The sequence below is a fragment of the Bubalus kerabau genome, chromosome 4 (assembly GCF_029407905.1).
Source record: "Bubalus kerabau isolate K-KA32 ecotype Philippines breed swamp buffalo chromosome 4, PCC_UOA_SB_1v2, whole genome shotgun sequence".
Taxonomy (NCBI): Eukaryota; Metazoa; Chordata; class Mammalia; order Artiodactyla; family Bovidae; genus Bubalus; species Bubalus kerabau.
The window spans coordinates 114,092,703-114,118,227 of record NC_073627.1 but is presented as its reverse complement, the minus strand read 5'-3'; the positions used below and the strand labels follow the sequence as shown (position 1 = coordinate 114,118,227).

Genomic DNA, 25,525 nt, shown 5'->3' with positions numbered 1-25,525 from the left:
TCCTGACCTGCATATAGGTTTCTCAAGAGGCAGGTCAGGTGGTCTGGTATGCCCATCTCTTTCAGAATTTTCCACAGTTTATTGTGATCCACACAGTCAAAGGCTTTGGCATAGTCAATAAAGCAGAAATAGATGTTTTTCTGGAACTCTCTTGCTTTTTCGATGATCCAGCGGATGTTGGCAATTTGATCTCTGGTTCCTCTGCCTTTTCTAAAACCAGCTTGAACATCAGGAAGTTCACGGTTCACGTATTGCTGAAGCCTGGCTTGGAGAATTTTGAGCATTACTTTACTAGCATGTGAGATGAGTGCAATTGTGCGGTAGTGTGAGCATTTTTTGGCCTTGCCTTTCTTTGGGATTGGAATGAAAACTGACCTTTTCCAGTCCTGTGGCCACTGCTGAGTTTTCCACATTTGCTGGCATATTGAGTGCAGCACTTTCACAGCATCGTCTTTCAGGATTTGTAATAGCTCAACTGGAATTCCATCACCTCCACTAGCTTTGTTCGCAGTGATGCTTTCTAAGGCCCACTTGACTTCACATTCCAGGATGTCTGGCGCTAGGTCAGTGATCACATCATTGTGATTATCTGGGTCATGAAGATCTTTTTTGTACAATTCTTCTGTGTATTCTTGCCACCTCCTCTTAATTACTTCTGCTTCTGTTAGGTCCATACCATTTCTGTCCTTTATCAAGCCCATCCTTGCATGAAATGTTCCCTTGGTATCTCTAATTTTCTTGAAGAGATCTCTAATCTTTCCCATTCTGTTGTTTTCCTCTATTTCTTTGCATTGATCGCTGAAGAAGGCTTTCTTATTTCTTCTTGCTATTCTTTGGAGCTCTGCATTCAGATGCTTATATCTTTCCTTTTCTCCTTTGCTTTTCACTTTTCTTCTTTTCACAGCTATTTGTAAGGCCTCCCCAGACAGCCATTTTGCTTTTTTGCATTTCTTTTCCATGGGAATGGTCTTGATCCCTGTCTCCTGTACAATGTCAGGAACCTCTGTCCAGAGTTCATCAGACACTCTATCTATCAGATCTAGGCCCTTAAATCTATTTCTCACTTCCACTGTATAATCATAAGGGATTTGATTTAGGTCATACCTGAATAGGCTAGTGGTTTTCCCTACTTTCTTCAATTTAAGTCTGAATTTGGTAATAAGGAGTTCATGATCTGAGCCACAGTCAGCTCCCAGTCTTGTTTTTGTTGACTGTATAGAGCGTCTCCATCTTTGGCTGCAAAGAACATAATCAGTCTGATTTCGGTGTTGACCATCTGGTGATGTCCATGTAAATCACTGCAGATGGTGACTGCAGCCATGAAATGAAAAGACACTTACTCCTTGGAAGGAAAGTTATGACCAACCTAGATAGCATATTCAAAAGCAGAGACATTACTTTGCCAACAAAGGTCCATCTAGTCAAGGCTATGGTTTTTCCTGTGGCCATGTATGGATGTGAGAGGTGGACTGTGAAGAAGGCTGAGCGCCGAAGAATTGATGCTTTTGAACTGTGGTGTTGGAGAAGACTCTTGAGAGTCCCTTGGACTGCAAGGAGATCCAACCAGTCCATTCTGAAGGAGATCAGCCCTGGGATTTCTTTGGAAGGAATGATACTAAAGCTGAAACTCCAGTACTTGGGCCACCTCATGTGAAGAGTTGACTCATTGGAAAAGACTCTGATGCTGGGAGGGATTGGGGGCAGGAGGAGAAGGGGACGACAGAGGATGAGATGGCTGGATGGCATCACTGACTCGATGGACATGAGTCTGAGGGAACTCCAGGAGTTGGTGATGGACCCAGAGGCCTGGCGTGCTGCGATTCATGGGGTTGCAAAGAGTCGGACATGACTGAGCTTCTGAACTGAACTGAACTGAACTGAAGTACATAGATATTTGGTATTTCTTTGGGAAAAGTGGTTAGTACATATTGTGCATCCTGTTGTCGAATAGACTTTCATTACTTTTATACCCCTTACATCAATGTACAAGATTTTGCATTTGTAACTTAAAATTTTTTGTTATTGTTTAGAACTTGTTGTGGTTCAGTCTCTCAGTCGTGTCCAACCCTTTGTGACCAGGCTATGTGCAGCACAACAGGCTTCCCTGCCCTTTGTCATCTCCCGGAGCTTGTTCAAATTCATGTCCATTGAATCAGTGACACCATCCAACCATCTCATCCTCTGTCATCACTTCTCCTCCTGCCGTCAATATCTAGGGCTTCCCTGATAGCTCAATTGGTAAAAACTCTGCCTGCAATGCAGGAAACCCCAGTTCAATTCCTGGGTCAGGAAGATCCACTGGAGAAGAGATAGGCTTCTCACTTCATTATTCTTGGGCTTCCCTGGTGGCTCAGCTAGTAAAGAATCTGCCTGCAATGTGCAATACCTGGGTTTGATCCCTGGATTGGGAAGACCCCTGGAGAAAAGATAGGCTACCCACTCCAGTATTATAGCCTGGAGAATTCCATGGACTGTATAGTCCATGGGGTTGCAGAATCACCTTTTGGAAATGTCAGTTTCTTTCTACACCACTTGTACTTTCTTGATGTCTTCATCATTGAAAATTGAAGAAGAGAGAGAAAAAAATGAAACACTTTTCTTTCATACCCAGACACTCTTTGAATAGGATATTCTCTCATTCAGTTTACTATCTGTGGGGTTCATTTGCCAATATTCCTTTGAAGGACAACTCTTAGCTTTCCAAGTTTTGAATTAAAAGGTATTCTCTCTGTTACCCAAAATTATGTTTCAGATGATTCAGCTGTCAAAACAAGGCTGGGATAAGTGGTCTGTTCTTCACAAGACAAAGGATGAGAGCCACTCATTTGGCCCCCCAGGGATAGAGAGTGAATAGATCTTTATCCTTTTCTTCCTCCTATCACACTCCTGTTCACTGGGCTTCTCTCATGTCTTTTGATTGAAGGAGACAGCTTCAGTTACTGTTCATCAAGTGGAAAAATGACTCTGGTCCATGTGTTTGGGACTTTGTGTCTCACGCTGCTGGGGTCAGCAGTGACACCTCTCACTGAGAGGTGTGTTTGCCAGTTTAGTCATTTTCCAAATCAAACCAGGTAACTCTGGGAGCCCTTTGTGACTCTGACTCTTTTTTAGGAAAAGGGAAAAAATACTCATATTTGACAACTGGGACTCATTGTATTAGTAGCACTTATTGTAAAGTATAGGGTTAATATGATTATTCAAACTTCCAGTAGCTCAACTTCCTACATAATTTTTCTCCTAATCACATGGAAAGTACTTTTCACATCAAATTTAGGAGAACTGTATTTTATTTCCACTTCCAATTTTGATTGGAATTTGACACATTGGATAGTTTGTGTTTGTATACATACACCAATGTCATCATACTTCCAGTGCAGCTCTACTGGGAAGTCACACACACACAAACGCACTGCAAGTATTTTGGGTGTGTGTGGATATAATGTTGCTTCATTTTTGAGAGCTCTGATTAAACAGACACCTCTGCAGCAGTGACTTTGTATAGATCTGTACAGATGGGCAGGACTTAAACCAGAGAGGCTGAAAGGACTTTCTGAAAGGAAGCCAAGAAACAGATCTAGTTTTCTCCACTGAAAATTTGGGGGGAAAACACATGAAAGTGCATGCTATTTGTGTGTACATGCATGCTGGATGTATGTAGATCTTTTACTCCTATTTTTGGTCTTGGAATTATATATGCCATACCTAATACATACTTATTAAGTCTCAAACCAGATACTTATGTAGAAATGTTAAAAAAAAATTATGTTCTATTTAACAGAAATGGCTGAATAGAGATCAGTTGTCCCTGCCCTGGCTCTTTGAAATGGCTTTGAACAACTTGGATGCAAATTGCTTAGGTGGTCTAAAGACAATAAAAAGATTACCTCTATTACATTTGTTTGCATTGCTTTCCACCTCATGATCTTTTTCTTTCTCTCTCTCTCTCTCTTTTTTTTTCTGGTGACCATCTCTCCTACCTTAATTCTGGTCCTCTAATATTTTCCCCAGTTGGTTCTTGCTTAAAAAAAAATCCTCTTCTCTACATCCTGTACATTTCTGCTATATCTCCATATTCTCTGTCCTAGAATCATGATAGGGGATATCATGCAAAACAAAATAGAACTTTTTTTTTTACCCTTTCTGCAGTTCAGAACATGCAGTTTTGCCCAAGGGATTACTGAGTACCCTTGTTTCCTTTTTTTTTTACTGGGTACAAGTACTTCTTACTCTTGCATGAAATCTGAGCCATCGCACAGGTTGGGAGAAGGATTCAACTCACCAATCTCTTTTATTCCTTGGAGAAAAAGTGAAATCAATTTTTCACAGAATGCTAAGTTATTCTCTTTAAAGATATCTGTTGAGCATCTATTCTAGTTGACCCCATTCTGGGAATAAACATTGATGAATCAGACAGACAAAATTTCTGCCTTCAAAAAGCTTACATTTCAGCGGTGAGGAGACAGACACTAAACAAAATTAAAAAGGGCAATATAATAAGCTAAGGAGATAAGTATGAGAAAGAAAATAAAATGGAGTAATTTCATAAAATGTGACAGAGTCTTGAAATATGTAGGATTTGGATTACATGTCAGGAGAGATGTATATGAGAAAGCATAATATGTATAACAAATTAACCCACATCTAACAGCTTAAAAGCATTTATTATATCATGTGATTTTTGTTATATAGGAGTTCAGTACTGACTTAAATGGGTAGTTCTATCTCAGGGCCTCTTAGGAGTTGGCAGGCTTCTGAAAACTTGACTGGGGCTGGAGAATCTTCCAAGATAACTCATTCCCACTATTGCTGGCAGGAGGCCTCGGTTCCTTCCCCCACCCATCTTTCTATAGGAACATACGAGTGTTCTCCTGATACATTAATTGATTTTTCCCCAAACAAATGATCCAGGAGGGTAAATCAGAGAACAATATTTTTATTAGCCTTGGAAGTCTTGTGATATCACTTTTATGCATTGCCACACAATTTAATACTGGTGCAAGGTAGGAGGAAACCACTGGAAAGGTGTGAATTCCAGGAAGTGAGGATCCTTTGAGGGTTGAGGGGACATTTTGGAAGCTGACTACCACAGGAAGAGATAGTTGAACTAAGGCCAGAATAATTAGAAAAGATCTGTTAAGTGAATACTTTGGGGGAGGGCGTCTCAGATGGTGGGAACAACAGTTCATATGACACTGAGACAAGGAATAGTTTGTGTTTTCAAGGAATAGATACAAGCTTGGTTTGAGTCATCAGAAATGTTGCATAGGATGAGTCCAAAGAGCAAGGGCCAGATTACACAGGACCTCACAGCAGCTTGGAATATATTCTGAGTATGAGGAGAAGCTGTTGCGGGAGATGTTAAGCAGTCCAGTTCAGTTCAGTCGTGTTGAACAAAAGTACACTTCTAAGAAATTAACTGGACCTGAAAAACTGTAATGCTAAAGAGAATGAGTTTAATACTTTTGACTTTGATTCTTGATGGTCATACTGTGCAAATGCATCAAAGATGTGAAGTATAAATATTTATTCTACTGTACTCTGTTGAGTAATAAAACAAAATCAATCCAGGGATTTAAATGTTAAGTATGGGCTTCTGTGAATCAGCCCTCTCCCCCTATTCTGTCACCAGAAAGAGGCTATACTTTTGCCCTGATCATTTATAGGAACCAAAACCTACAGGGAATTTCAGGAAGGAATATACCTATTGAGGTATTTTATAAATGTTTCAAGTATCAGGTTAAATTCCTGCTCAAACAGTTGGGTGTTCTCCCCTTTGTTTGCCATATAGAACGTCACTCACTCCTATTCCTCCAGTTCTTTTTCATGCTGTTAAGAGGCAGGGTTTAACTCATTTTTAGAAAATTCACTTCAGGCATTAAAGAATAGCTCTTTCTTCCCTTGACACAGGCATAAGCTCTTTCTTCCCTTGACACCATGTCCCACCCTCTCAGCTCACTGTCCAATGATGAATCTTGCCCTTAATAAGGAGGTTCTAACCTCCAGAGAGAATGCAGCCTTTTATTTTAAATGAGATTGTTCTGCTCTGTTGCTTTGTGCGGGTGCTAAGATTCTGGCTATGGTTCACTGACTGGAAGGGAGGGATGTATTCAGTTTCTCTCTTAGCTACCTGCCATGGCCCTCAAAACATTTTAGCAATAATAGAATGTATTTTATGTACATAAAAATGTTCATAGTCTCTCATCTTGATCCTGTACTCAAAATTAACCTTTGCTCCAGGCCTGGTGGTTTGATGTGACCTTCCTATCTCTTCACTGCTTACATTTCCTTCTTTTTACTTAAGAACAGGAACATTTGACTTTCATACAGAGACTTGCATATAATGTACCATATATTTGTACTCTTCAAATACAAATGTACTACACTGTGTGTGTCTTTATTATTTAAGTATTTCAAACAGTTGACATGTATCTGCATTGTAGAACTGAATATCTCCATCTTGGTTCACTCTCCACCTGTGCCCACACCCTACACCCCATGCTCTTAGTCACCAATAAGTATACCGTATACTTGGCTGTCTCCCCTCCTTTGTTCATGAGGTTTGCTCTGGCTGAGAGGTCCTCTAACCTCTTAGTCACCAATAAGTATACCATATACTTGGCTGTCTCCCCTCCTTTGTTCATGTGGTTTGCTCTGGCTGAGAGGTCCTCTAACCTTACCTCTCTTGTGAATTTATATTTCTCTTTCAGTATTCAGTATGAATATCACTTCCCCTGGGAAGCCTTCTCTGATTCTGTAAGCAGGTCTGTGTCCACGTCCACCATAAACCCATTCTAGGACATTCAGGCTTCTGCAAAGAGCATTTGGTTCTAAGTACCATAATTGCTTAATGATATAACTCAGTTCATAGTCTCTGAACTATATCGTAGGCTCATAAATATTTATCTTAACCAGTCAGCTCAAAGCCATTTTAAGTAATCAGTGTAAAGTGTTTCAAGTGTTTCCAAGCAAATATGCTTCTGTGTCTTTGTTCATTAGAATCTTGTAACAGCTTTAAGAAAAGGAACAACTTCAGGGTGACTGATCTCAAAGGATTTTAAATATACTGAGATGGACAGTAATTCCTGACTTTTCTTGTACACACTGGAAGCTTTCGTAGCAACACTCAGGAAGATAGAGGTTTATCTTATGTGGCAATTGTTCTCATCATGTATCACCCACTGGGAAATTAGCAAACATGATACTTGCAAGTCCATCTTCTGTTGTGTACAGTTGTTTAGATTATGTGACAGTAAACAAATGCCAACTCAGACCTCTGGGCATTCTAAAAAGTAAATATGATTAATAACCACACAGAAAGAGTGAGCCTTGACTTTTAAAACAGGATACAGGCTGTGGAGTTTGAGGTCCTCTGAGGGAAGACTGGCAGAGATGATGAAGTGGACTCTGACTGAAGAGCTTCCCTGGGACTTTTGAATGTCTCTGTGACAAGAAGGAGCTTCAGTACACAGTATTTGGGGAAGTCATCATCTGTTTACTTTTCTCTGTGTGTGTGTGTTTATTCATTAATTCAACAATCATCTACCAAGCTCTCCTCATGGGCAGCCACTGCGCTGGGTACAGTGATGAATGAGACACAAGTATATTGTCCCCATGTTGCTTCCAGTCTAGAATGGAAGACTGAATGATTGGAATGGAATGGATAACATGAATAATTTGTGTACTATCTTTTTAATAAATACCATAAAGTAGTATTCAGAGGTGATATGCGTATCACCTGATATGATAATGGATAGGGTATTAACTCAATGGGAGCTCTTAGTGCCGGGGTCCAGCCCCGGCTGATCCAGGGTATTCGAAGCGGGGACGGCATCGGCGACTTATTTATTTATAAATATTTATCAAAGATTTAAAGAGTAATAGAATGAGGATAGCTCAGTGAGGAAATTCAGTGGAGAAAAGAGGCTGAATAAAATTCCAAAGCAGGGTATAACGTCACCTACGAAGGCCGCAGGCGTCCTCCCGTTCTCCCGAAGGAGAGGAGACACTAAGGCCTCCCCGGTCAGATCTTAGAAGCCCAGGCAAAATTAGTAGGCTTGACGAGCTTCCCCGCCTCAGAGGAAAAATTCAGCCAGAAGGTGAAAGAAAGAACGACATGGGGAGACCAAATTTCAGTGAACAAGGCCCGCACTTTATTTTCCAAAGTAGTTTTTATACCTTAAGTTATGCATAGAGGATAATGGGGGAAGGGGTAGAGTCATGCAGCAAGCCAGGCTTTTTTCCTGTAAACTTATCATATGCAAAAGTTCAGGTGATAGACATCATCTTCTGGCCAGGAGGCCTGTTAACATTTTAAGAAACTTATCTTTCTCTAAAGGTGATTATTCCAAAGTCAGGCGCCAGCCTTCCAAAAAGCATTGGACAAAGCTGCATTTTACATTTCTATACACCCATTATATCAATCAATACACTGCCAAGGACACAGTAGGTAAGGAGTATGGAGACTTAGCAGCAAACATTGGCCCAACAAGTGAAAAACCCTTCACCAATACAATTTCTAATCAATCTTTTAACTACTCAAAGGAATCTGTGTTTAGGCAGTTTAGAACATCTCCTGCCTCTCACAGTTGGGAGGCTCTGAACAATCACATGTGGCCGGAAAAACCCATTCAGGCAGGCTAGAGGATTTCCAAAGGAGTTTGTAGGTTGAAACACTGTCACACCCAGGAATTATTAACTGGAGCTGTAAGCTAACTCTCTTTTCAGAGAGAGGTAGTGGGGGACAGCCCCCCGTAAAGTCAGAGGTGTAGGTGAAAGCACAAAGCAGAAAGTAGGCAGACTCTGGTTTTCGGGGTAGATGCTCGAGAATTTCCAGGGGGACTCCTGAGGCTCGATCCCGCCTTTGCGTATGCCGAGCCTCCTTCCTCATGACCTTTGTCATGGGCGGAATTCCTCACGCTGGCTCCCGGCAGTGATAGAATTCCAGTTGAGCTATTTCAGATCCTGAAAGATGATGCTGTGGAAAGTGCTGCACTCAATATGCAATATGCACTCAATATGCAATATGCCGGCTCCCGGCACTTAGAGCTTTTCTATGGAGATGACATTTAAGTTGAATTTTAAAGGATAAGGTAATCAGGCAAAGGCAGTCATGTCCCCAGAATGGGACATGGGGAGGAGAAGGACAGGTAGGCCAGGATGGGGAAGAGAGATCGAGCTCCAGGTGGGTGGAACAGTTCCTTGGGCCCTCTCCATGAATGAGTTTGCTATAAATAACAGACACGGTTAGCTTTCTTGCTTTTTTTTTGAAAGTTTGAATTATGTGGAATTAAAATTGACTTTTGGCATGACTTTTTTTTTTTTTTTTTGCAGGGAATAAGGACATGATATCCAAAGAATTAAAACTTTATTCATGAATAAAAACAGAACACACTAAAACTATATGCTTCTATGCTCATTCTACCATTTATGGAGAGAGTTAGGAAGGGAGGGAAAGAGAGATAAAAGGAAAGATAGGATTCCTAGAAGGAATTACTGCAGGGGCAAAAGGACAGAAAGAGAAGATAGCAGAATAAAATATGAATAGGGCAATGCATTTTTGTATCAGCAATTAAAAAATGATTTTGTCCTTTCTTACTGGAACATTGTTTTAGATTAGTATTTTTTTATTCTTTCATGATATAAAAATTACAAGGGTAGTCTGTGTTCACAGTCCTCTATGTTGACATCTTCAAATAAATTATTTTCCAGATTTCAGTGCCTAGACAACATAATTTTGAGAACAGGACAAAATGAAGGCAAGGGTCCAGACAAGCTTCTGTTCACTAGTACTGTGCAGTGGGATGCAAAGAGAAGAGCCAGATTATGAAAATAGCCAGGAAATACCAAATATCCTAGGATTCTGTGTTTGGCTGCAGTAGAGTCCTTAGGTTTGAGAAGTCTGATAGGCTTCAAGCACTCACAGCATTGGCACTGGTGATAGACACCAATTCCCTTTCTCTAACCAGAGAGGGTCCAAGCACAGCACAGTTGACACTCAATGATATGATAAGTTACTTATCTTCAGAGAGAAATCAGGGTGTGACATCCGTTGATGATAACCATCAGTTTTGAATTTTAATTGAGTGGGTCACTTGAATTTAAAATGTGGGGATAAGAAAGCTGTGGTACATATACACAGTGGAGTATTACTCACCCATTAAAAAGAACACATTTGAATCAGTTCTAATGAGGTGGATGAAACTGGAGCCTATTATACAGAGTGAAGTAAGCCAGAAAGAAAAACACCAATACAGTATACTAACGCATATATATAGAATTTAGATGGTAACAACAACCCTGTGTGCAAGACAGCAAAAGAGACACAAATGTATAGAACAGTCTTTTGGACTCTGTGGGAGAGGGAGGAGGGGCATGATTTGGGAGAATGGCATTAAAACATGTATGCTGCTGCTGCTGCTAAGTCGCTTCAGTCATGTCCGACTCTGTGCGACCCCATAGACGGAAGCCCACCAGGCTCCCCCATCCCTGGGATTCTCCAGGCAAGAACACTGGAGTGGGTTGCCATTTCCTTCTCTACTGCATGAAAGTGAAAAAATAAAGTAAAGTCGCTCAGTCGTGTCTGACTCCTAGCGACCCCATGGACTGCAGCCCACCAGGCCCCTCCGTCCATGGGATTTTCCAGGCAAGAGTACTGGAGTGGGTTGCCATTGCCTTCTCCAAAACATGTATAATATCATATAAAAAATAAAATATGGGGATAAAAAGAGGTGAGAGAGAAAGAATGGTCTCTGGTTAGGAAAGGTGATGGTGTAAGGGAAGAACTGCAACAGTAAATAGCCAAACAGTAAATAGTCAACTGTTGGACATTAGAAAGGAAAATGCGAATACACAAAAGATGTTTATTTTTGCTATTTAATACCAAGGGGATTTGTTCCTGATGCTTGAGCATTTGTTCTAGTATTATGAATAGCCCTAGTCACATATTATGGAGGAGTAAAAACAATTATTAATAAAAGAGGCTTGAACATCTTTTAAAAACAGATGTTTGAAAATGTATGAGGTGGATGAGGAGGGATTAGAAAATTATTGAAACTGGAATCAAGGATGTCTTGAACTTGGTTAACTTGATATATGTACTCAGGTAGGACAATAAAGCAATAGCTACTTTGCACATATGTTCACTTATACATCCCCAAGTGTCACCCATTTCAAAGAGGATTTTAAAAATCAGTCTTACTAATTTATAGTTCCATCTCTTATCCAAATGATTCATCTAAAGGATATAAGAGAAAACAAGTTTAATAAACTGCATAAGGAAATTAATGTCAGTAAGATAACCCTATGCAGAGTACATCATGAGAAACGCTGGACTGGAAGAAACACAAGCTGGAATCAAGATTGCCAGGAGAAATATCAATAACCTCAGATATGCAGATGATACCACCCTTATGGCAGAAAGTGAAGAGGAACTAAAAAGCCTCTTGATGAAAGTGAAAATGGAGAGTGAAAAAGTTGGCTTAAAGCTCAACGTTCAGAAAACGAAGATCATGGCATCCGGTCCCATCACTTCATGGGAAATAGATGGGGAAACAGTAGAAACAGTGTCAGACTTTATTTTTCTGGGCTCCAAAATCACTGCAGATGGTGACTGCAGCCATGAAATTAAAAAACGCTTACTCCTTGGAAGGAAAGTTATGTCCAACCCAGAGAGCATATTCAAAAGCAGAGACATTACTTTGCCAACAAAGGTCCGTCTAGTCAAGGCTGTGGTTTTTCCTGTGGTCATGTATGGATGTGAGAGTTGGACTGTGAAGAAGGCTGAGCGCCGAAGAATTGATGCTTTTGAACTGTGGTGTTGGAGAAGAGTCTTGAGAGTCCCTTGGACTGCAAGGAGATCCAACCAGTCCATTCTGAAGGAGATCAGCCCTGGGATTTCTTTGGAAGGAATGATGCTGAAGCTGAAACTCGAGTACTTTGGCCACCTCATGCGAAGAGTTGACTCATTGGAAAAGACTCTGATGCTGGGAGGGATTGGGGGCAGGAGGAGAAGGGGACGACAGAGGATGAGATGGCTGGATGGCATCACTGACTCGATGGACATGAGTCTGGGTGAACTCCAGGAGTTGGTGATGGACAGGGAGGCCTGGCGTGCTGTGATTCATGGGGTCGCAAAGAGTTGGACACGACTGAGCGACTGAACTGAACTGAACTGAAGATAACCCTCTCTGTGACTACTGTAAAACATCTCGGTATCATTACCCTCAAAGAAACTTTAAAATTAAAAAATAATTTTTTACATTTTAGATAGATATTTTATAAGTAATATATGAGTGACTTTATTAATCTTTATATTTTTTCTTTGTGTCAGAAAAGTTATAATTCATCTTTTCCCTTAATTCGTATTGAAATAATAAAGATCCCACACTTAGATTTAAGATAGCCAAGTGGGTGTTTCGTATTATAAAAATATCTTTCTTTGCTCTCATCCAAATTAAATGTGTCTCTTTGTTAAAGCACCTTGTGGTAAGATTTAAACATTCTTTCTCCAGTCTTAATGAGAAATGTTACACCCACACACACACAACCAACATGCTTCTAAGAATTTTTTTTAATTTGGCATTAAATGGATTTCGAACCTTCTCATAGAAATCTCTGCTTTGGGACACAAAAGCTAGAAGAGGGAATACTTTTATAATTGGGAAGAAAGGGAGGCAGAAATGAAGCTTCAGGGAAAGGCCGAGAGATGTGACGGTTATGTGTGCAGCTCGGAAGTGCACATGTCTAGGTTCTTCCTCACGCTCCATTCAAGGGCTGCCTTGAACAAGTCACTCAAACTTTCCTAGCCTCAGTTTCCTTATCTGCAATCTGGGTGATAGTGGTTCTTACCTCATAGGGGTTTTGTAAGGATCAAATAAGTGAATGTAAATCTCACATAGAGACTGCACGTGGCGTAGACTCATCCACTGTCAGTCTCATCTGTTATTCTCTTCTAAGAGGAGGGCTATTCCTATGCTGATGCGAGGACTTCCCTTTGGGCTCCTTAACGCGACTACAGAAATAGCACTCACTCTTTCGTTTCCTGGTAATCTCAGACAGCTGCGAAGGTAAGAGGTGGAGGCCACTTTTGTCAGAATGCATTCTCGTCTCCACCCTCTAGACAGAGCACACCAGCCCACAATGTCGTTTTCTTATTCAGCTCTTAACCCTTTATCACTTTTGCTACTTCAGAATCTTAGGAATGGAATCAGAGGTAATAGCATTAACTGTGTGAGGCAGAACAAGGGTAGTGAATAGTTCGACTTAGAGCAGGGAAGAGGGTTGCGTCTTTGAGATCTGAGGTATTTCCTTGTCTGGTTCTGTGGCCCTTGTACACATCCACAGCATGTTATTTCTGGACTCACTGCGATTATGACAAAATTAACATACAGCTTTGCTTATCTCCTCTATGCAGAACAATCTTAAGTGCTCTGGAGTATAGAGAGGTAAATAAGATCACTTAGCCTAAGGACTGTGTCGTCACAAACATATACATGTTAACGGACAGTTTCACAGAAATCTGTGTTAAATGTCTTGAGAATTGTGGCTCAAAGAATTGAAAGATGAAATAGATTGAGATAAGCCCAGAAATAGTCTTATCTTTTGGAACTTTTCTTTCTCGTGCTCTTGGAAATAAATTTCAAGCAAAATAGACAGTCTTTTGACCACACCATCTCCTGTTCATTTTTAAAATTTAATTTTGATACAATTAACCACAAAGAAGAAAAAATACTCATAGATTTGATTACTGTAACTTTTTAAAAGTATTTTTAATTGTAAGCAAACTAAGTCTGGATATTTGGAAGGAAGTTAACTAAATTATAATGACAAGTAAATGAAATAAGATGCAGTTATTAAAAATGATACTTATAAAACATGACATAATGTTAAGTGAAATCAAAATTATAATAGTTTTAAAAAGAAGAGAAATAAGACAATGCTGCTGCTAAGTCGCTTCAGTCGTGTCTGACTCTGTGCGACCCCATAGACAGCAGCCCACCAGGCTCCCCCATCCCTGGGATTCTCCAGACAAGAACACTGGAGTGGGTTGCCATTTCCTTCTCCAAGGCATGAAAATGAAAAGTGAAAGTGAAGTAGCTCAGTCGTGTCCGACTCTTAGCAACCCCATGGACTGCAGGTTACCAGGCTCCTCTGTCCATGGGATTTTCCAGGCAAGAATACTGGAGTGAGGTGCCATTGCCTTCTCCGAAGACAATGCTAGTGAGTGTTAAATGTAGGATTATAGGGATTTTTAGTTTTTTGCGGTTTTCCTTAAAACCATTAGTTCTTATAAATGTAGTTTTAAAATAAAACTGAGGAAATCAGGTACCCAACTAAAATTACTGTCAACAGGAAATAAGTTTACAAATCCATCAGTTCAGTTCAGTTCAGTCACTCAGTCCTGTCAACTCCTTGTGACCCTATGGACTGCAGCATGCCAGGCTTCCCTGTCCTTCACCATCTCCTGGAGCTTGCTCAAACTCATCTCCATCAAGTCCATGATGCCATCCACCCATCTCATCCTCTGTCATCTCCTCCTCCTGCCTTCAATCTTTCGCAGCATCAGGGTCTTTTCAAATGAGTCAGTTCTTCACATCAGGTGGCCAACGTATTGGAGCCTAAGCTTTAGCATCAGTCCTTCCAATGAATATTCAGGACTGATTTCCTTTAGGATGGACTGGTTGGATCTCCTTGCAGTCCAAGGGACTCTCAAGAGTCTTCTCCAATACCACAGTTCAAAAGCATCGATTCTTTGGTGCTCAGCTTTCTTTATAGTCCAAATTTCACATCTATAAATTGGAAAAACCATAGCTTCAACTAGACAGACCTTTGTCAGCAAAGTAATGTCTCTGCTTTTGAATATGCTGTCTAGGTTGGTCATAACTTTTCTTCCAAGGAGCAAGCGTCTATTAATTTCATGGCTGCAGTCACTATCTGCAGTCATTTTGGAGCCAAGAAAAATAAAGTCTGTCATTGTTTCCATTGTTTCCCCATCTATTTGCCATGAAGTGATGGGACCAGATGCTATGATCTTAGTTTTCTGAATGTTGAGTTTTAAGCCAGTTTTTTCCACTGTCCTCTTTCACTTTCATCAAGAGGCTCTTTAGTTCCTCTTCACTTTCTGCCATAAGGTAGATGTTATCTGCATATCTGAGCTTATTGATATTTCTCGGAGCAATCTTGATTCCAGCTTGTGCTTCACCCAGCCTGACATTTCTCATGATGTACTCTGCATAGAAGTTAAATAAGCAGGGTGACAATATACGCCTTTTCATACTCCTTTCCAATTAGAACCAGTCTGTTGTTCCAAGTCCAGTTCTAACTGTTGCTTCTTGACCTGCATACAGGTTTCTCAAGAGGCAGGTCAGGTGGTCTGGTATTCCCATCTCTTTAAGAATTTTCCACAATTTGTTGTGATCCATACAGTCAAAGGCTTTGGAATACTCAATAAAGCAGAGGTAAATGTTTTTCTGGTATTCTCTTGATTTTTCAATGATCCAGTAGATGCTGGCAATTTGATTTCTGGTTCCTCTGCCATATCTAAATGCAGCTTGAACATCTGGAAGTTCACGGTTCAGGTACTGTTGAAACGTGGCTTGGAGAATTTTGAGCATTACTTTGCTAGCGTGTAAAGTAATTGCACTCACCAGTGCAATCGTGCGGTAGTTTGAGCATTCTTTGGCATGGCCTTTCTTTGGGCTTGGAATGAAAACTGACCTTTTCCAGTCCTGTGGCCACTGCTGAGTTTTCCAAATTTCCTGGCACTTTGAGTGCAGCACTTTCACAGCATCATCTTTCAGGATTTGAAATAGCTCAACTGGAATTCCATCACCTCCACTAGCTTTGTTTGTAGTGATGCTTCTTAAGGCTCACTTGACTTTGCATTCTAGGATGTCTGGCTGTAGGTGAGTGATCACACCATCGTGATTATCTGGGTCGCGGAGATCTTTTTTGTACAGTTCTTCTGTGTATTCTTGCCACCTCTTCTTAATATCTTCTGCTTCTGTTAGGTCCATACCATTTCTGTCCATAATGATCATTACAAACCCATAATGATCCCCAAAATAGTAAGAAGTCTGTAATTTAAAAAATTGAGCTATATTTTATTTACAATGTTGTGTTAGTTGCAGGTGATTTATTTTATTTGCAGATTATATTACATGTTATTACAAGATGTTGGGTATAATTCTCTGTGCTACAGAGCAAATCCTTGTTGCTTATTGTGTATTTTATATATAGTAGCTGTAACTGTTAATCCCATACTCCTAATTTGTTGCTTTCCCCCTCACTCTCCCCTTTGCTAATAACCTTAAGTTTGTTTGCTGTGTCTTTGAATTTCTGTTTTGTATACAGATTCATTTAGACTTCACATAGAAGTATTGTCATATAGTACTTATACATATTTGTCTTTCTGTATGACTTAATTCACTAAGCATAATAATCTCTAGGTCTAGCCAATATTGCTACAAATGGCAATATTTCTTTTTTGTGGCTGAGTAAGACTCTGTTTTACATGCATACATACACCACATCTTCTTAAGCCAATCATCTGTTGATGGGCACTCAGATTACTTCCATGTTTTGGTTATTATAAATAGAGTTTTTAGTGTATAATTTCTAAGGGGACAACTTTCTGGATACTGAAACCAGGGAAAATTTTTTTACCCTTTTGATTCTCAGATTTCGTTTCTGTAAAATACCCTGTGAATGTTGGAATGATTAAATATGATGATGCATGTACACTTACCATGGCACCTGGCAGTCAGTAATCACACAAAGATCTTAATTTAATGAGTTTGTGTATTTAGAAGTATTTATGTAATTAATTAAAATATAAAAAAAATTTTTAAGGGATAGAAATTCTAAGTGAAATTCCTATAATGTAAATACCAATTTATCATTATCATAAAAATAACTTATTTTTGAATAAAAGCATATGAAGTAAGAGGAAACTTTTCTCAATGTACAAAATTCAGATCATGAATAGATACAAAAATCTAGATGGATAGAATTCATGTGGACAGTGGAGGTGCCTGCTTGAAAGGTTACAACTAAACAAGTACAGATAAGGGACAGCCAGGGGGTCAAGAGCTCATACTCTAAGCCAGGCTGCCTGGGTTCAAGTCCCTACTTTGCTACATACACTCGAACGCCCTCCCTAACTTCAGTTTCATCATCTGTAGAGCAGGATTAATAATAGCACTGACGTGATACTGTTGTGGTAGGAATTAAGTGAATGAATATGTGCAAAGATCTGAGAGCAACACTTGGTGCATTAATGAGTGTCTTGTACTTTAACTAGAAAATGTGATTATGAAGTTTTAGCCACCTTGTAAGTTTGTTTCCATAATTTCAGCCATTCATCCACTTTTGATGAGAAGCCACTTAACGATGTTAATAAAATAAAATACCGTTCTTGGAAAATGTAAGTCCTAATGCTTTCAGAGGTGAATATCTTCAGATGTGCCTTCTTGAGGTGTAAAGATGCATTGAATGAGTATGAGCAAATCATTATATAGAGCAGTTTAACACATGTGGCATATTACCCTCCCCCAGTTGTTTATCTCATAAAGAAATATCACTTCATCCTCAGGAACTGAAGCCATCAGACCTCTGGATAAGAATTAAAACAGTTCACTCTGTTACCAGTTTATTAGCTAGAATGAAGGAGTATTGACTATCCAATGATATTACCAAAAGACTCACCAGCACTCTGCTTATCTCAACTTTAAAAATCAGCAAGCATTCAGGAGCACACAACACAAAGATGCATTCATTTGTAGTTACAGATTTTATGAAAGAATTTTCCTGAGGATTTCTATAGATATACAATTTCTGTAAATATACAATTTCTCTTGGTGTAAATAAATTTCATTTAGATAAGTTTGTATATATAAATATGTAAAGAAATGGGTCTCATAGCTCAATCAGATCCAATCATTTACTATTATAATGAAAAATATTTTCTATGTAATATTGCAGTCATCACTATCAGTTCAGTTCAGTTGCTCAGTTGGGTCCAACTCTTTGTGACCCCTTGGACTGCAGCATGCCAGGCTTCCCTGTCCATCACCAATTTCCGGAGCCTGCTCAAACTCAGTCCATCACATCAGTGATGCCATTCAACTATCTCATCCACTGTCGTCCCCTTCTCCTCCTGCCTTCAATCTTTCCCAGCATCAGGGTCTTTTCCAATGAGTTGGTTCTTCGCATCAGGTGGCCAAAGTATTGGAGTTTCAGCTTCAGCATCAGTCCTTCCAATGAATTTTCAGGACTGACTTTCTTTAGGATGGGCTAGTTAGATCTCCTTACAGGCCAAGGGACTCTCAAGAGTCTTCTCCAACACCACAGTTCAAAACCATCAATTCTTTGGTGATCAGCTTTCTTTATAGTCCAACTCTCACATACATACATGACCACTGGAAAAACCAAAGCTTTGACTAGATGGACCTTTGTTGGTACAGTAATGTCTCTGCTTTTTAATATGCTGTCCAGGTTGGTCATAACTTTTCTTCCGAGGCGCAAGTGTCTTTTAATTTCATGGCTGCTGTCACCATCTGCAGTCATTTCGGAGCCCCAGAAATAAGTCTGTCACTGTTTGCACTGTTTCCCCATCTATTTTCCATGAAGTGATGGGACCAGATGCCATGATCTTAGTTTTCTGAATGTTGAATTTTAAGCCAACTTTTTCTCTTTCCTCTTTCACTTTCATCAAGAGGCTCTTTAGTTCTTCTTCCCTTTCTGCCATAAGGGTGAAGTCATCTGTGTTTCTGAGGTTATTGATATTTTTCCCGGCAATCTTGATTCTAGCTTGTGCTTCATCCAGCCTGGCATTTCACATGATGTACTCTGCATATAAGTTAAATAAGTAGGGTGACAATATACAGCCTTGACATACCCCGATCATCACTATCACATGGATTTTTTGACCTTCTATTGAGCCCATGGCATGAAGGGTTTCACCACATCAGCACAAGATCACTATTTTGCTCCCAACTTTCTCTTATTTCCCTTTTTTATCAGATGACCCCAGCATCTGTTAAGTTACCCTGTTTGACAACACAGGGTCCATCTTCTCCTCCATCTTCTTTACACTGTACCCACTCACTTCCCACCCAGTCAGATAGCATATTCTCAAAAGTCTCTCCCTTAAATATTTGTTATCCTGTTAAAGAACTCATCATTTTTATCTGTACCACTATAGCACTTGGCTACCTATTTCTCCCTCTAATGTCTATTGGATTACTTTAGAAGATGATCTTGAAACAACTCTTCTAAAATGCCAATCTAATTCAAGGCCAAATATTTCCCATATTGCTCTGCAAAACACTCATTCTGTAGAATGTCAGAGATGTTACATTTTGGAAATTCTGGCTTAAATATTGTTAAACACGTTTCCTCATTGTAAGATTAATCAGGGCTTTTGGGATTTGTACATTATACTATCCAAAGGGTGGGATTTTTTGTTTGTTTTGTTTTGTTTTTGGCCATGCCTCACAACATGTGGCATCTTAGTTCCCTGACTGGGGATGGAACCCGAGCCTCACGGAAGCCAGGAAAGTCCCTCAGAATATGTCTTAGTATATAACTTATATAAATTTTACTGAACTATAGTGACCAAAAACTTCTTTCTTAGAAGTACAGAGAGGACTGGTGGCCTGTGGAATGTACTTTGTGAAATACTACTTTGTTTGCCTCTCCAAATCCACATTAACCTGTAGGATCAAGGGCAACTTCTTTAACATAACAAGAGCCTCTCAGCCTCCTGCTACCACCTCATCCTCACTGCACCTGCTCTATAAGCCTTCTGTTCTGACCCTGTCAAACTAATCAGGAAAGGAGTACATCAAGGCTGTGTATTGTCACCCTACTTATTTAACTTATATGCAGAGTACATCATGTGAAATGCCAGGTTGGATAAAGCACAAGCTGGAATCAAGATTGCCAGGAGAAATATCAATAACCTCAGATATGCAAATGAAACCACCCGTATGGCAGAAAGCGAAGAAGAACTAAAGAGCCTCTTGATGAAGGTGAAAGAGGAGAGTGAAAAAGCTGGCTTTAAAGCTCAACATTCAGAAAACTAAGATCATGGTATCTGGTCCCATCACTTCATGGCAAATAGATGGGGAAACAATGGAAACACTGACAGACTTTTTTGGGGGGGCTCCAGAACGACTGCAGATGGTGACAGCAGCCATGAAATTAAAAGATGCTTGCTCCTTGGAAGAAAAGCTATGATAAACCCAGACAGCATAATAAAAAGCAGAGACATTACTTTGCCAACGAAGGTCCATCTAGTCAAAGCTACGGTTTTTCCAGTAGTCATGTATGTATGTGAGATTTGGACTATAAAGAAAGCTGAGCAGTGAAGAATTGATGGTTTTGAACTGTGGTGTTGGAGAAGGCTCTTGAGAGTCCCTTGGACTGCAAGGAGATCCAACCAGTCCATCCTAAAGAAAATCAGTCTTGAATATTCATTGGAAGGACTGATGCTGAAGCTGAAACTCCAGTACTTTGGCCACCTAATGCAAACAACCAACTCATTGGAAAAGACCCTGATGCTGGGAAAGATTTAAGGCAGGAGGAGAAGGGGACAACAGTGGATGAGATAGTTGAATGGCATCACTGACTCAATGGACATAAGTTTGAGCAAGCTCCGGGAGTTGGTGATGGACAGGGAAGCCTGGCATGCTGCAGTCCATGGGGTTGCAAAGAGTCAACATAACTGAGTGATTCAACTGAACTGAACTGTCAAACTATATCTAGACCCAATGTTCTGTGTATTGTCAAGCCTTGCATGCCCTGCTCTCTCTCTACCTGAAATGCTTTCTCTTATCTTGTCTGTTTGGTGAACTCTGCTTTATCCTTCAAGATGAAGGATGGGTTAAAAATGACACCTACTTTGTAAAACATTCCTGGACCGACCCATGCAGCCAGTCTCTTTCTCCTCCATACTTGTTGGTACTTATCTTTCTTGTAGTTCTAATCAAATTTTATTAAAAGTAAAATATTTGTACATAGTCCCATTTCTGTGCCAGATGGTGTGCTCCATCACTTAGTCGTGTCTGACTCTTTGCAACTCCATGGACTGTAGCCCACCAGGTTCCTGTGTCCATGGAATTTTCCAGGCAAGAATACTGGAGAGGGTTGCCATTTCCTGTTCCAGAGGGTCTTCCAGACCTGCATCTCTTGCATTGGCAGATGGATTGTTTACCACTGCATGACCTGGGAAGCTATGTGCCAGGATAGGGGTCCTTTAGTGGCCAGTATTCTTTGATCCTGTGCTCTGGCCTCTGGTCCATGGTTGGTGCTCAATAAAGAAAAGAATAGTGCTTCTGTAGAAATAAGTGGACACCCTATTGTCAGAGGAGAGAGATGCTATGTAATCAAGTTAGGACTGCAATGAAATCACAGAGGCAAAGCTGTGATTGCTAATTAATATGTGGCAACTTCAGACATGAAAACATAGCAGAAATAGCATCTGTATTCCAATGTCATTGTCTACTAAAAGAGATGTCCTCAAGTCAAATGGTGAGCATTAGTTACATTCCAGATTACGTCTTACCTTTTATTCTGCTTTCCTGGTCACCATATCTCTGAATAAAAGAGAAAAGAATAGAAGCATGTTCACAGATACTGAAATCATTATTGAATATGTTACATCTCAGATTGTGGAAGGAGATCAAAGGAGAAATAATAAATAGGTATTTTTCCCCTTTAGATGTAATCACTCACTCTTGCTTGGCTATAAATCATTCATTTTTGAAATCAAGGTAATTGTAGTGATAGCTGTCTATAAGAAGCAAACAGCAGAGTTGACTGTCTCAGGAGAAAGCATATTCAAAGAATGAATTTACTCAGAATAACATTAGAGCTTTTACAATTAAAAGGGGCATACAGAATCCATATTATTACATTTAAGAAATGATGCTGGAACAGGATAAAAGACTTCCCCACGTCAGATTTTATAGGTTGTGAAGGTATGTTTTTATGCACGTTTAAAAATGTAACCCAAATAAGACTAGAGAAATAAAGCAATGCAGACTTTAAGCTCATCAGGCAAAATAATATTGTTAAACTTTCATCTTTCCTTTTTACTCATTTGTGTAGAGCAGATGTCTTTTAAGTAAGTTTTACTCTAGCTGATATTTTAGGTTGGTAGGTTGTTTTAGCCAAGATCCATGAAGAAGGTACCAAGGAATCATTTAGGAAGAGATGGGTGGTGTCTGTGAATTGGGGCAGGTTGGGTGAATGCTTGGTCAGCCAATGGGATTGATGGTGAATCACCATCTTATAAAAGTTTTGCAGGAAGAATCTAAAGCATTCTCCAGAAGCAAAATGGTTGAGAGATGGGGTGCTGGGAAGGCAGACATGAACAGAGGTGGTCACAGTAGTAACTTTTGGTCATGTTTGCTTAGAGCAGGCCCAGCAGTGGATTGGTGGAAGCTCTAAGGATTTTGATGTAATCCTTTGTGAACTAAGTTGGGCTGGCTAAAAGGACACAGCTCCAGGGCTGCAGAAAGCAGTGTACTCCTACAAAGGGTGTGGTCTTGCTGGAATGAGGGCTGTCTATGAAAGAGGGAGGGGCTCTCTTTTGCTATTTGGGTAATGTCAGCTAACCTTATCTGAAAGAGAGATAGAAGGGATAGTTCATTTTTTCTCCTGTCCTTACCTCCTCTGCACTTTAGAGGCTGCATGATTTGATCTTACCATTTTCAAAAATACAGAAACAGTAAAAATTAAAACCAGATCAGTAAAATAGTATTTATTAAGAATATATTGTGCCCATAAGAAGAGTTCATGAATTAGGGGCTTTCAAACTCCAAACTGATGTAAAGCTTACAGAATGGCTTGTAAAGTGAAAATGATGAAATGGTTTAGTCTGTACACTGATAGGTTTTTATAGTGGGGGTTTCTCCAAGGAAGGATTAAATGTGATTATCTTATACCTTTAGATAGGTGACTTTAATTTATCTTATGATTGAAATCTAAAAGAATAAAGGAACTCAAAATTAGCTTGTATCTAAATTTTCCTTTAGGGGAGGTGAAGGTTCTAATTTTAAAAATCAAAATTCTGTGTTATAATGAATTAATATTATACTTAAAATTTAATATATTTAGGTATCTATTTTAAAGCTCCCAAGTATAAAGGACAGTATTGTGGCATTGAAAGCAATGAAGAAGACAGTGTTTATTCTCAAGCACTTATTGTCTTATAGGGAAGATGAGCACAAAATCACTAGACTAATTTATCAGAAGGTAAGATTAGTGCTCTACTAGGGAAGTTCAGATGAGAAAGTGAATTATAACTGGTGAGTGAAGAAAAATAAGCATCAGCTTTTTGTCTTTCTGATTTCCTGAGCACAAGCAGTATATATCAAGAATATTTGCAGATCAGAAGTGTCATCCTCTAGTATTTATAAAGCTGGCAGAAAGCTGTGATATGGTATTAGTAGGTTGTTCTCAAATTTTTCTCTTCAAACAAAACATTAAAAGGAAACTTTCTCTCAAAATGCGAGAATACCTGTGTTGTTTCCCATTCTTCCTTCCAGTTATTCTGCTGTTTCCCCTGTCTCAGGACCTTTGCGTTTGCACCTGCAATTCTGTCCCCATGCTCTTGGCTCCTGCACTGTACTCTGCTGACTGTTTCTCATGTTTCACATCCCAGCTTAAATGTCTCTTCCTAGAAAAGGTTCCTATTTACAGCATTTGTTCACGTCCACCATTACACGTCAAAGCACTACTTGAGAGGAAGAACCCTTGCCTATTTTGTTCACCAATATATCCCTAAAGAAGGCGTAAGAAATAATGTATACTTAATATGTATATTTTAAATGAATAGATGAATACATCTCTTCAAGTGTTTATCCCTACATTAGATTATATATAAACTTCTTAAGTGCAGGGTAAATGTCTCTTTTGCTTATGCTAATATACCTAGAACAGTGCCTAGTTTAAGGAAGATTGTCAAGAAATATTTTTTAAAGATGGAAATGAATTAATCAAAGTCTAGTTAAAGTAAAAAGCAAAATGAGCAATAACAATAACAAAAGCTTATGATCCTACCATTGGGTTGCCAGTAGGTATAATTTAAAAAAATTATAGCTCCAAGATTAAATACATGTAAACATCTTCTCAATTTGAATTTATTGTGGGATAATTCCTTAAATTTATTAAGCCAGATGTAATAATTTTAAACATGCTCCCTTTCCCCTCACAAAGAATTGTGACTGATAATCCATTATTAATATTCCTTATGAATCTCTCATCACTCTACGTTAAATAATAAGTGTTGTTAATGGGGTTTACTATGTTAATTGCAGTTTGGAGTTACCAAGTCTTAAATTATGGATCATATGAAAGACTGATATCCATATTGTATAGTTTTATTGATCTACAATTATTCCCAACATTGCCCACCAGATGGCAGTGTACAGGAAAACTTTTTCACTTCAAAAAGAATTCATTCGTCAGCCACTGGATGGCATCTCTCCTTTGTTTTCAGAAACTCTTGACCCGTTCGTCTTGATTGCTTTTGTGTTCCCTGTCTGCACAGCTTTCCTCCTGTAGTTCTTCCCTATCACATGGGCTTCCACCTGCAGTGCTAGTCATGCATAAGATTCCCTAAAGAGAAGGTCTTTAGGAGATTCATTTGAAGGATATTCATTGTGAATATTTTCCACTCTAATTGTTTAAACTATACTTTAAAGAAGAAGAAATTGTTTCTTGCATTTTAAAGGCAACAGAAAGCTGCATATGATTCTTTAAATATTATGAGAATATCATATATACATTTATAATAGACAAAATGTGTATGAGCAAGTGATGTTTTTGTTGAAAGGCTTTTGATTACCTTGTACAATAGCATCATGTTGTTCCCTATATGATTCCATATAGGGAGCTTTAAGCTCTACCATTCAATATAGATTATTTATACCTCCTTTGCCTATTAAAAACTCCTGATTTTAAAAAAATATTTAGGGAAAAATGTACAACCGTATCAGAATCCCAGTGTAATTTAGACTGTGATTTTATAGTGTTTGCAGACAAATGAATTTTTTAAAATATGTGTATATACACACACATATATATACAACATATATTTATAATTTGTTAATAAGGGCTGATAAATTTTCCTCTTTGGATATTTCCTTATTAACATATTTGACTTGTCAACCAAAATTCTTATAAGGTCATTATATAAAATGATGCTTTTGGGGATCATACTTTCAAAGCATTTTAAAGATGCTCCAAGAAGTTTAGCTATTATAACCAGCAGTTTTAAAATACATTGCCATGTTTTGTAAATACTATTTTTAAGTCAGACAGTATATTCTACATGAAACTTTGTTTTCATTGCCTACTGTTTAAAAGCAAATCATAAACGTCTTAAAGCTCATTAGAGATGATCTGCTTTGAAATAAATCTGTTTTCATATTCTTCCCTCTTGAAGATTTTTATCTGTATATCCTCAAATGGCTTATCTTTGTACTCCGTGCTTTAAGAGGCTCTTCTTTTCACAGTT

The 25,525-nt window shown here is 39.1% G+C and overlaps 1 long non-coding RNA gene across 1 annotated transcript; it reads right to left on the bottom strand.

The window, feature by feature from the left end:
- Positions 1-18,207: 18,207 nt before the first annotated feature.
- On the bottom strand, positions 18,208-23,632 carry LOC129650120 (uncharacterized). The gene is made up of 3 exons (XR_008713604.1): positions 23,525-23,632; positions 21,566-21,596; positions 18,208-21,335 (listed from the first exon to the last, which is right to left on the bottom strand). It is a non-coding gene; the product is annotated as an uncharacterized LOC129650120 (long non-coding RNA).
- Between the last annotated feature and the right edge of the window lie 1,893 nt (positions 23,633-25,525).